The 12,011-nt window shown below is 49.7% G+C and overlaps 2 protein-coding genes across 4 annotated transcripts in view; one reads left to right on the forward strand and one right to left on the reverse strand.

Moving 5' to 3' along the window:
- LOC141192230 (uncharacterized) overlaps nt 1-12,011 on the reverse strand; it is a 480,396-nt gene that overhangs the window by 44,773 nt on the left and 423,612 nt on the right. The gene's annotated exons all lie outside the window — the stretch shown is intronic.
- Nucleotides 8,902-12,011, forward strand: part of LOC141192227 (gastrula zinc finger protein XlCGF53.1-like) — a 30,502-nt gene continuing 27,392 nt past the window's right edge. For all 3 annotated transcript variants that reach the window (XM_073661716.1, XM_073661717.1, XM_073661718.1), the window contains exon 1: nt 8,902-8,978. The gene's annotated coding sequence lies outside the window, so the exon portion shown is untranslated. The remainder of the gene's footprint in view (nt 8,979-12,011) is intronic.

Genomic DNA, 12,011 nt, shown 5'->3' on the forward strand with positions numbered 1-12,011 from the left:
GGAGCCGCGCGTGTACGAGGTGTACGGATCGGAGCCGCGTGTGTACGAGGTGTACGGAGCAGAGCCGCGCGTGTACGAGGTGTACGGAGCAGAGCCGCGCGTGTACGAGGTGTACGGAGCAGAGCCGCGCGTGTACGAGGTGTACGGAGCAGAGCCGCGTGTGTACGAGGCGTACGGAGCAGAGCCGCGTGTGTACGAGGCGTACGGAGCAGAGCCGTCTGTACGAGGCGCACGGAGCGGAGCCGTGTGTACGAGGTGTACGGAGCGGTGCCGCGCGTGTACGAGGTGTACGGAGCAGAGCCGCGTGTGTACGAGGTGTACGGAGCGGAGCCGCATGTGTACGAGGTGTACGGAGCGGAGCCGCGTGTGTACGAGGTGTACGGAGCAGAGCCGTGTGTGTACGGAGCGGAGCCGCGCGTGTACGAGGTGTACGGAGCGGAGCCGCGCGTGTACGAGGCGTACGGAGTGGAGCCGCGTGTGTGCCAGGTGTACGGAGCGGAGCCGCGCGTGAACGAGGCGTACGGAGCGGAGCCGCGCATGTACGAGGTGTATGGAGCGGAGCCACGCGTGTACGAGGTGTATGGAGCGGAGCCGCGCGTGTACGAGGTGTGTGGAGCGGAATCGCGTGTGTACGAGGTGTGCGGAGCCTCATGTGTACGAGGTGTGTGGAGCCGCGTATGTACGAGGTGTACGGAGCGGAGCCCCATGTGTACGAGGCGTACGGAGCGGAGCCGCGTGTGTACGAGGTGTACGGAGCAGAGCCACGTGTGTACGAGGTGTACGGAGCAGAGCCGCGCGTGTATGAGGTGTACGGAGCAGAGCCGCGCGTGTACGAGGTGTACAGAGCAGAGCCGCACGTGTACGAGCTGTACGGAGCAGAGCCGCACGTGTACGAGCTGTACGGAGCAGAGCCGCGCGTGTACGAGCTGTACGGAGCAGAGCCGCGCGTGTACGAGGTGTGCGGAGCGGAGCCGCGCGTGTACGAGGTGTACGGAGCGGAGCCGCACGTGTACGAGGTGTACGGAGCGGGAGCCACGTGTGTTACGAGGTGTACGGAGCGGAGCCGCGTGTGTACGAGGTGTACGGAGCGGAGCCGTGCGTGTACGAGGTGTACAGAGCGGGAGCCACGTGTGTTACGAGGTGTACGGAGCAGAGCCGCGCGTGTACGAGGTGTAAGGAGCGGAGCCGTGCGTGTACGAGGTGTACAGAGCAGAGCCACGTGTGTATGAGGTGTATGGAGCGGAACCGCATGTGTACGAGGTGTACGGAGCGGAGCCGCGCGTGTACGAGGTGTACAGAGCAGAGCCACGTGTGTATGAGGTGTATGGAGCGGAACCGCATGTGTACGAGGTGTACAGGGCGGAGCTGCGCGTGTACAAGGTGTACGGAGCAGAGCCGTGTGTGTTTATCAGTCCTCACTTGTAAGGGCCAATAGCAAAGCCCTCGAGGTGTGAAGAACATACAACCCCCTAAAGTGACCCCATTTCGGACACTGCACACACAAGGGAAGTCATCTGAGGGTGTAATGGGCGTTCTTACGTTTTTATCCCACAGGTGTCTCACTGATTTCTTTACCTCTCGTTTGTGTGTAAATAATATTACATTTGCTCAGAGCCGCAGTGAGGGGTTCAGCCAGGGGTGGACACACCACCGATGCACCCGGGCCCAGAGGTGAAGGGGGGCCCATGCAGGAAGGGGCGTAGTGCTCAGGCTGTAGACCACGCAGCTGCTATGGGGCCCCTTGACTGAGGGCTGATGCTGCTTATCCCCGTCCACTCCCACCCGTCATGATTTTTGATACCCTGGGCAGAGTGAGGGCATTGAAAAAGGGGGCATGTCATGCAGGAGAGAGGCCGGTGGCCAATGAACGCTTCCCCATCAGACTGATGAGAGCGCTCATTGACTGCTGTTTCTGTCCTCCTGCAGGGACTTGCAATGGGTCTTCTGCCTCCTGCTGTTCCTTTCCCAGAAGCATTTCCTCAAAAAGTAGAGGGAGGGGGAAGAGAGTCCACAGCATCGGACCACACGCTGGGGCAATCAGTCCTGTCTGCTGTGTACCCTCCTCCACAGTGCGTTCTGCAGCCCTCTCCAGAAGACCCCAATAGCATAAAACATTAGTATATGAGTGTATGTATATGTGTGCAGGGCTGCCACCAGGAATTTCAGGTCCCATACTGGCAAAATTTTCTGGCCCCCTGAGACTCCGCCCAGGCTCCACCCCAGCTCCACCTTCACTCCTCGAACCTTCCACAGTCACACCGCCCACTGTTGGAAAAACTCCACTTCTGCACCACATCCTCACCAATCACACATTAAGGGTATGTGCCCACGGTCAGGAGCCGCCTGCGGGATAGCCGCATGACTTCTGCCCTCATTTTATGCAAATGAGTGGCACAATTATTTTTTTTTGTACATTGCAGACTTTCCTCATAAAGGTAAAGTCTGTGGAGAAAGTCCACATGTGGACCCACAAGTCAAATTGACATGCTGCTGGTCTGAAAGCAGCCAAAATTAGAAAAATATTGTCTCTGTCCAAATATATATGGACCTCTCTGTACATAGCCAGCAGCTTTTGTTTTGGTCAAAAGATTTTGTAAGCCAACAACATGACAAGGTGGACTCTTCTGGCCGGACCCTGCTCTACTCTAGCCTATTAAACATTTCTTGAAATATCCTGTACTCTTTTTAGGTATATTTTTAGTTATTTTTCTTTAAGGGAATGTGTCACGTTTTTTAAAATGACCAATAATAATACATACAAGGGACAAATACCTTCACACTATGGCCGGACCACATAGTGGCCAAATATTACCACATACAAAGAATACCGCCACACCATGACTAGACCACATATTACCACCCCATAGTGACCGAATAATACTACATAAAAGGAGCAAATACCACCAAACCATGGCCGGAGGACATATTACCACAAAATAGTGACCCAATAATACCACATAAAAAGAACAAATATCGCCACACCATGACTGGAGTATATATTACCACCTCATAGTCACCGAATAATACCATGTACAAGGGACAAATATCGCCACAACATTACCAGACCACATATTACCACCACATAGTGACCGAATACTACAATACTGATCATTGATAAAAAAAAACAATACTAATATTACCATAAGTGCCATTATACACAGGAGCTCTTTACATAGTATACAGTGTATAGTGTCAGTGTACAGGTAATACAGGGATCACCAGTGACATTATACACAGGAGCTCTGTACATATAGTGTCAGTGTACAGGTAATATAGTGATCTCCAGTGACATTATACACAGGAGCTCTGTATATAGTGTCAGAGTACAGATAATACAGGGATCACCGGTGACATTATACACAGGAGCTCTGTATATAGTGTCAGTGTAAAGGTAATACAGGGATCACCAGTGACATTATACACAGGAGCTCTGTATATAGTGTCAGTTTACAGGTAATACAGGGATCACCAGTGACATTATACACAGGAGCTCTGTATATACTGTCAGTGTACAGGTAATACAGGGATCACCAGTGACATTATAGCCTCTATATTTTTATTAGATATCTGTTTTTTTTGCGATAACTTATCGTGGGTTGATCGTAGAGGCCCAAAAGTGACTCCATATGTTCTGTTATGATTTTACCTTTCCCCAGAGACCACACACGGTATAGCTGCCGTCTATTTTGTTACTTTTGCAGCACAGCTCCCCAGAGAGGCTTACAGAGACGGGAAAATATCCATATTATTCCTTAGCTGACCCTGCCATCCAAAATATAGGCCCCATTATTATCGGACATATGGAACTTTAGTTATTCCATATTGGCTTTGGGCCGTCTGCAGGCCTTTGTTACATTCTCTTTGAAGCACTGGGAATATAACCTTCTCAGTTAGCTGTAAATCTATCACAAGCCTGTGTTAATTGGGTTTGGTAGCACCTTTTGGGCCAGCATTTGCTTACAAGGCCCTTCTCATGTGTGTGTTGATTTGCATAGAGGCAACTGGCCAAAGTGTCAGCTCTTCTCCCGTGGACAATTACTATAGGGGAGGAGGGAAGAGGAGTCTGGGAGAGAGACTTCTTAATATCTATGACAGGGGAGAAGAAAAGATTTTCAATATTTCCATGACAATCTGTTTTTCATTGATACAGAAAGAAATGCTATACCTATAGCCTCACGATCAAGTTTTGCATCAGACTCTATTTTGACGTATCCCATTGCAATTGCTCTGTTATACATCCAACTACTGGATAGCATGGATTTGTACGCTCCATCTAATCTGATTCACCATTGCAATGTTCTACAGTAATCTCAGCAGTGTTTTGTACATACTTGTTTTCGTCTGTTTTACAATGATGCATCTATTTGCCTCCCGTTGATATGATTGATAATGCTCGGTATATCTGCGGCTCTATGATCCTTTGCCAGGATATTATGCTTTGCACCAGATCAGATGTGGGTGTATTTCCTAACATCGGTGGTTTTCACACAAATTTCCTGCAATAGACAGTTTATATACAGGGTGGGATACAAATATGCATGAACAAGAGTATGAGCTTTAATTCTGTGTTCCTTGTATATAGTATTACTTGTATGTAGTAATATGTGGTCTGGTCATGGTGTGGTGGTATTTGTTCCTTGTATGTGGTGTTCGGTCACTATGTGGTGGTTATATGTCGTCCGGTCACGGTGTGACGGTTTTTGTCCCTTTGTATGTGATATTAATTGAAAAAATGTATGTGACACATTCCCTTAAAGAAAAATAAAGAAAAATATACCTAAATAGAGTACTGGATATTTTAAGAAATGTTTAATAGGTTAGAGTAGAGTAGGGCCCTGCCAGAAGAGTCTACCTTGTCGTGGCAGCAGCTTACAAAATCTTTGGCCAAAACAAAAGCTGCTGCTATGTACAGTGCCTTGTGAATGTATTTGCCCCCCTTGAACTTTTCTACCTTTTGCCACATTTCTGGCTTCAAACATAAAGATATAAAATTCTAATTTTTGGGGAAAGAACCAACAAGTGGGACACAATCGTGAAGTCGAACGAAATTTATTGGATATTTTAAACTTTTTAAAAAAATTAAAAACTGAAAAGTGTGGCGTGCAATATTATTCAGCTCCTTTGAGTTAATACTTTGTAGCTCCACCTTTTGCTGCGATTACAGCTGCAAGTCACCTGGGGTATGTCTCTATCAGTTTTGAACATCGAGAGGCTGAAATTCTTGCCCATTCTTCTTTGCAAATCAGCTCGAGCTCATTGAGGTTGGATGGAGGGCGTTTATGAACAGCAGTTTTCATCTCTTTCCACAGATTCTCGATTGGATTCAGGTCTGGACTTTGACTTGGCCATTCTAACACCTGGATACGTTTATTTTTGAACCATTGCATTGTAGATTTTGCTTTATGTTTGGGATCATTGTCTTGTTGGAAGATAAATCTCCTTCCCAGTCTCAGGTCTTTTGCAGACTCCAACAGGTTTTCTTCCAGAATGGTCCTGTATTTGGCTCCGTCCATCTTCCCATCAATTTTAACCATCTTCCCTGTCCGTGCTGAAGAAAAGCAGGCCCAAACCATGATGCTGACAGTGAGGATGGTGTTTTGAAGGTGATGAGCTGTGTTGCTTTTACGCCAAACATATCGTTTTGCATTGTGGCCAAAAAGTTTGATTTTGGTTTCATCTGACCAGAGCACCTTATTCCACGTTTGGTGTGTCTCCCAGGTGGCTTGTGGCAAACTTCAAACGAGACTTTTTATGGATATCTTTGAGAAATGGCTTTCTTTTTGCCACTCTTCCATAAAGGCCAGATTTGTGCAGTGTACGACTGATTGTTATCCTATGGACAGACTCTCCCACCTCAGCTGTAGATCTCTGCTGTTCATCCAGAGTGATCATGGGCCTTTTGGCTGCATCTCTGATCAGTCTTCTCCTTGTTCGAGATGAAAGTTTAGAGGGACGGCCGGGTCTTGGTAGATTTGCAGTGGTCTGATACTCCTTCCATTTCATTATGATCGCTTGCACAGTGCTCCTTGAGATGTTTAAAACTTGGGAAATCTTTTTGTATCCAAATCCGGCTTTAAACTTCGCCACAACAGTATCTCGGACCTGCCTGGTGTGTTCCTTGGTCTTCATGATGCTCTCTGCACTTGAAACAGAACCCTGAGACTATCACAGAGCAGGTGCATTTATACGGAGACTTGATTACACAAGGTGGATTCTATTTATCATTACCAGTCATTTAGGACAGCATTGGATCATTCAGAGATCCTCACTGAACTTCTGGAGTGAGTTTGCTGCTCTGAAAGTAAAGGGGCCGAATAATATTGCACACCCCACTTTTTTAATTTTTTAAAAAGTTTAAAATATCCAATAAATTTCGTCCCACTTTTTGTTGATTCTTCCGAAAAAATTAGAATTTTATATCTTTATGTTTGAAGCCAGAAATGTGGCAAAAGGTAGAAAAGTTCAAGGGGGCCAAATACTTTCATAAGGCACAGTATGTGATCTGGTGTTCTATGGGAACTGTCAGGGTATGTGCACATGGTCAGGAGCCGCTGTGGGTTTGACACTGCAGCTTATGCAGCAACAAACCTGCAGCGGCAGGTGTTACAGCATAGTGTATAGGATTTCTAGAAATCCCATGTCCACTATGCAACTCTGTGAACCTATGGATCACCCACGAAAACTGGCATGCGTCGCATCTTTCAGACCCGCATCATGTCAATTTCTCTTGCAGGTCTACATGTGGACTTTCTCCACAGTCTAACTTCTATGAGGAAACTCCACATGTACAAAAAAAAAAAATTGCACCACTCAATTGCATAAAATGAGGGCAGAAGCCGCACGTCTATCCCGCAGCTTTGGGGCCGCAGGCACCTCCTGAGCGTGGTCACATACCCTTAATGTGTGATTGATAAGGATGTGGTGCAGAAGTGGAGTTTTTCCAAGAGTGGGCGGTGTGACTGTGGAAGGTTCGAGGAGTGGAGGTGGAGCCTGGGCGGGTCTCCAGGGTGCCTAAAAAGTTTTTGCCAGTATGGGGCCTGAAATTCCTGGTGCCAGCCCTGCAGACATATACATACACTCATATACTAATCTTATATGATATTGCTGTCTTCTGGAGAGGGCTGCGGAACCCACTGTGGAGGAAGGAACACAGCTCAGACAGGACTGATTTCAGCTTCCTGCCCCTGCGTGCTGTCAGATGCTATGGACTCTCCTCCCCAACCCCCTACTCTTAGAGGAAATTCTACTGGGAAAGGAACAGCAGGAGGCAGAAGACCCACTGTGAGACCCTGCAGGAGGACAGACACAGCAGCCAATGAGCGCTCTTATCAGTCTGATGAGGAAGCGTTCATTGGCCAGCGGCCTCTCTCCTGCATGACATACCCCCTTTTTCAATGGCCTCACTCTGCCCAGGGTATTAAAAATCATTACGGGTGGGAGTGGACGGGGTTAAGCAGCATCAGCCCTCAGTCAAGGGGCTCCATAGCAGCTGCGTGGTCTACTGCCTGAGCACTAAGCCCCTTCCTGCATGGGCCCCCCTTCACCTCTGGGCCCGGGTGCATCGGCGGTGTGTCCACCCCTGGCTGAACCCCTCGCTGCGGCTCTGAGCAAATGTAATATTATTTACACACAAACGAGCGGTAAAGAAATCAGTGAGACACCTGTGGGATAAGAACGTAAGAACGCCCATTACACCCTCTTCCCTGGTGGGTGCAGTATCCGAAATGGGGTCATTTTAGGAGGTCGTATGTTCATCACACTTCGAGGGCTTTGCTATTGGCCGTTCCGTACACCTCGCACACACATGGCTCCGCTCCATACACACAGCTCCGATCTCTACACCTCGTAAACACGCGGCTCCTCTTCCTACAGCTTGTACACGTGCGGCTCTGCTCTGTACACCTCATACACACGGCTCATCTCCGTACACCTCGTACACACAGATCCGCGCGGCTTCGCTCCGTACACATCGTACACGCGTGGCTCCGCTCCCTACACCTCGTACACGCGCGGCTCCGCTCCGTACACCTCGTACACGCGCGGCTAAAGCTCCGTACACCTCGTACACGCGCGGCTAAAGCTCCGTACACCTCGTACACGCGCGGCTAAAGCTCCGTACACCTCGTACACGCGCGGCTCAGTTCCGTACGCCTCGTACACGCGCGGCTAAAGCTCCGTACGCCTCGTACACGCGCGGCTAAAGCTCCGTACGCCTCGTACACGCGCGGCTAAAGCTCCGTATGCCTCGTGCACGCGCGGCTCCGCTCCGTACGCCTCGTACACGCGCGGCTCAGCTCCGTACGCCTCGTACACGCGCGGCTAAAGCTCCGTACGCCTCGTACACGCGCGGCTCAGCTCCGTACGCCTCGTACACGCGCGGCTCAGCTCCGTACGCCTCGTACACGCGGGGCTCAGCTCCGTACGCCTCGTACACGCTCGGCTCAGCTCCGTTCGCCTCGTACACGCGCGGCTCAGCTCCGTACGCCTCGTACACGCGCGGCTAAAGCTCCGTACGCCTCGTGCACGCGCGGCTAAAGCTCCGTACGCCTCGTGCACGCGCGGCTAAAGCTCCGTACACCTTGTGCACGCGCGGCTCCGCTCCGTACGCCTCGTACACGCGCGGCTCCGCTCCGTACGCCTCGTACACGCGCGGCTCCGCTCCGTACGCCTCGTACACGCGCGGCTCCGCTCCGTACGCCTCGTACACACGCGGCTCCGCTCCGTACACCTCGTACACACGCGGCTCTGCTCCGTACACCTCGTACACACGCGGCTCTGCTACATCCACACTGTAAACCCCTCCTGACCCCACACATAAACTTCAGCTCATCCAGCACCATGACAACCAGCACAGCAGAGTCCTGCATCCACTGAGGCCCCTGATCATGTGACCCCTGACTCCTCCCCTCCTGTGACCTCATCACAGCTCCTGTGCGCACAGAGCAGCCATATATGTGGTGGCGGCTCTGCAGGTGGAGGTATGTGGAGACCCCATTACTGGGCGCAGGGGGCAGTAACCCCTTCAGCACGGGGACTCTTTTGGGGTCTTGTGTTGCCCCTTTATAAGAATCATAAGGTTTTTGTTCTATTTCCTGTAATAGATACATACGACCCAACTATGGAGACAGGAAGGGGGAAACGTATTGTTCTCATAGTACAGGACCCCTTTACTGCCCCCCACAGTGTAATGCTCCCATTATGCCCTTATGTGGGATGTATGATGCCCCACAGTGTAATGCCCCCATTATGCCCCTTATGCAGTATGTATGATGCCCCCACACAGTGTAATGCCCCCCATTATGCCCCTTATGCAGGATGTATGATGCCCCCACACAGTGTAATGCCCCCATTATGCCCCTTATGCAGGAGGTATGATGCCCCCACACAGTGTAATGCCCCCATTATGCCCCTTATGCAGGATGTATGATGCCCCCACACAGTGTAATGCCCCCATTATGCCCCTTATGCAGGATGTATGATGCCCCCACAGTGTAATGCCCCCATTATGCCCCTTATGTAGTATGTATGATGCCCCCCACACAGTGTAATGCCCCCATTATGCCCCTTATACAGGATGTATGATGCCCCCACGCAGTGTAATGCCCCCATTATGCCCCTTATGCAGGATGTATGATGCCCCCACACAGTGTAATGCCCCCATTATGCCCCTTATGCAGGCTGTATGATGCCCCCACACAGTGTAATGTCCCTATTATGCCCCTTATGCAGTATGTATGATGCCCCCCACACAGTGTAATGTCCCTATTATGCCCCTTATGCAGTATGTATGATGCCCCCCACACAGTGTAATGTCCCTATTATGCCCCTTATGCAGGATGTATGATGCCCCCACACAGTGTAATGTCCCTATTATGCCCCTTATGCAGGATGTATGATGCCCCCCACGCAGTGTAATGCCCCCATTATGCCCCTTATGCAGTATGTATGATGCCCCCCACACAGTGTAATGCCCTCATTATGCCTCTTATGCAGGATGTATGATGCCCCCACACAGTGTAATGCCCCCATTATGCCCCTTATGCAGTATGTATGATGCCCCCACACACTGTAATGCCCCCCTTATGTAGTATGTATGACACCCCCACAAAGTGTAATGTCCCCATTATGCCCCTTAAACAGTATATATGATGCCCCTTATGCAGTATGTATAATGCCCCCCACACAGTATAATCTTCCCACAGTACCGCCTAAGGTTGGAATAAACTTTCTGGAAAATGGTCTTCCCTTTCCCTGCTCCCCTACATGTAGACCCTCGAGTATGTATACATGGATGTAGGGGAGCCGGCCTTACTAGATATTGACGCTTTGTACAATAATATACCACATGAGGATGGTATCAGAGGAGTAAGACGTTTCTTGAAATCGAGATCAATAGAGTGTAGCAGACATAATGACTTCATGGAGGATCTTCTAAAATTCACTTTTACTCATAATTTCTTCCTTTTTGACAGGAAGTACTTTCCCCTAACTCAGCGGTACTGTGATGGGGAGCCCCTGTGCCCCCTCGTATGCTAACCTATTCCTGGGCTAGTGGGAGAAAACCACAATATTCGGGGATGATCATAAGTGGTGGCATCCATATACTGGGACATAGTATAGATATATTGACGACATTCTTGCTCGGGGACGAGTGAAAAGTTTCTTGAATTTGTCAGGGAACTCAACATCAATAGAGTGGGCCTTAGATTTACATCAGAGGTTAATTATTACCAGTTGCCTTTCCTGGATGTTCTAAATAAGATATAGCAGGATGGGACCCTAGGGACACTTATCTACAAAATACTTACAAACACTAGTAAACTATTGAAGTGGGATAGCCACCACCCCATCCCCCTAAAAAAATAAACAAAACAAAAAAAAAAACTATATCCATGGGTCAATTTTTATGGTTGAGAAGAAACTGCTCTAATGTCACAGATTTTAATATACGGGCAATAGACATGAACACCAGATTCATAGGACAAGGGTACAGACACTCCTTCATACCTAACCAAGAGACCAAGAAAAAGATGGGATAACATGAGTAATAGGAACTTAGGACAATCAGAGTGACCATATCTTTAATATCCTCAGAAAACACTAGGGTGTACTTGTAGTCAACCTGGACCTGGGAGTGCCGTGTGATCTACTCCCACAATAACTTTCAGAAAGTGTCGGTCAATTAGGGACCGTTTAGTTTACAATTCTGGACAGCCAATCACAGCATTTCTCACTGTTTCTGGCAATCAGATTGCAGCCTGGGATCGGTGCTCATAAGAGCATCGATCCTAGGCTCTTGCAAAGAGACCCCAGCCCTCTCCCCCACCCGCTGTGATCGCCAATTACATCGATCGCACCGATCATAGCGCCACCGCGCGGTGACTGGGCGGTCACGGGGTGGTGACCGGCTTGTAACCTACCTGTCACCGCCCCATGACCCCTTGTGATGTCAGCAGAGGCCTCAGACAGCTCTGATTGGAGCGATCAATGATGACATCGATCGCTCCAATCAGAGTACCTGAACACAGGTGACAAGGCGGTCACAGGGCGGTGACTGACTTGTCACCTGCCTATGACCCCCTGTGATGCTGCCCAGGCCCCAGCCATCTCTGATTGGTGTAATCGATGTCATCATCGATCACACCAATCAGAGTTCCTGACCGGGAGGTGATTGGCCTGTGACCTGGCTGTCACCACCCTATCATTCCCCCTGTGACCACCCTGCAGTTCCTCACACTTGGTGAGGATTTCTACGGAGCGGTCACGTTTGATCACCTCTGTGCTGGGCCTTGTGTTGCCACAGAAGCACCTGTGACACCACAAGACTTTCTCACCTGCTCCAGTTGCTGCTGCTCTGGCGTCCTGCTGCGGTCTTCTGGGTCCTGGGTCTCCTGCTCCATGTCCTGCTGCTGCAGATCTTACTCCTGGACCTGCTGCTGAAAGAAGAACAGAGAAGACTTTGGTAAGTCCATCTCTGTTCTCCCCTCATCCACCCCAAACCACTCCTTTTT

This window comes from Phyllobates terribilis, unplaced genomic scaffold, assembly GCF_046119375.1.
Source record: "Phyllobates terribilis strain yellow unplaced genomic scaffold, ASM4611937v1 Scaffold_56__1_contigs__length_8794411, whole genome shotgun sequence".
In the NCBI taxonomy this organism is placed as follows: domain Eukaryota; kingdom Metazoa; phylum Chordata; class Amphibia; order Anura; family Dendrobatidae; genus Phyllobates; species Phyllobates terribilis.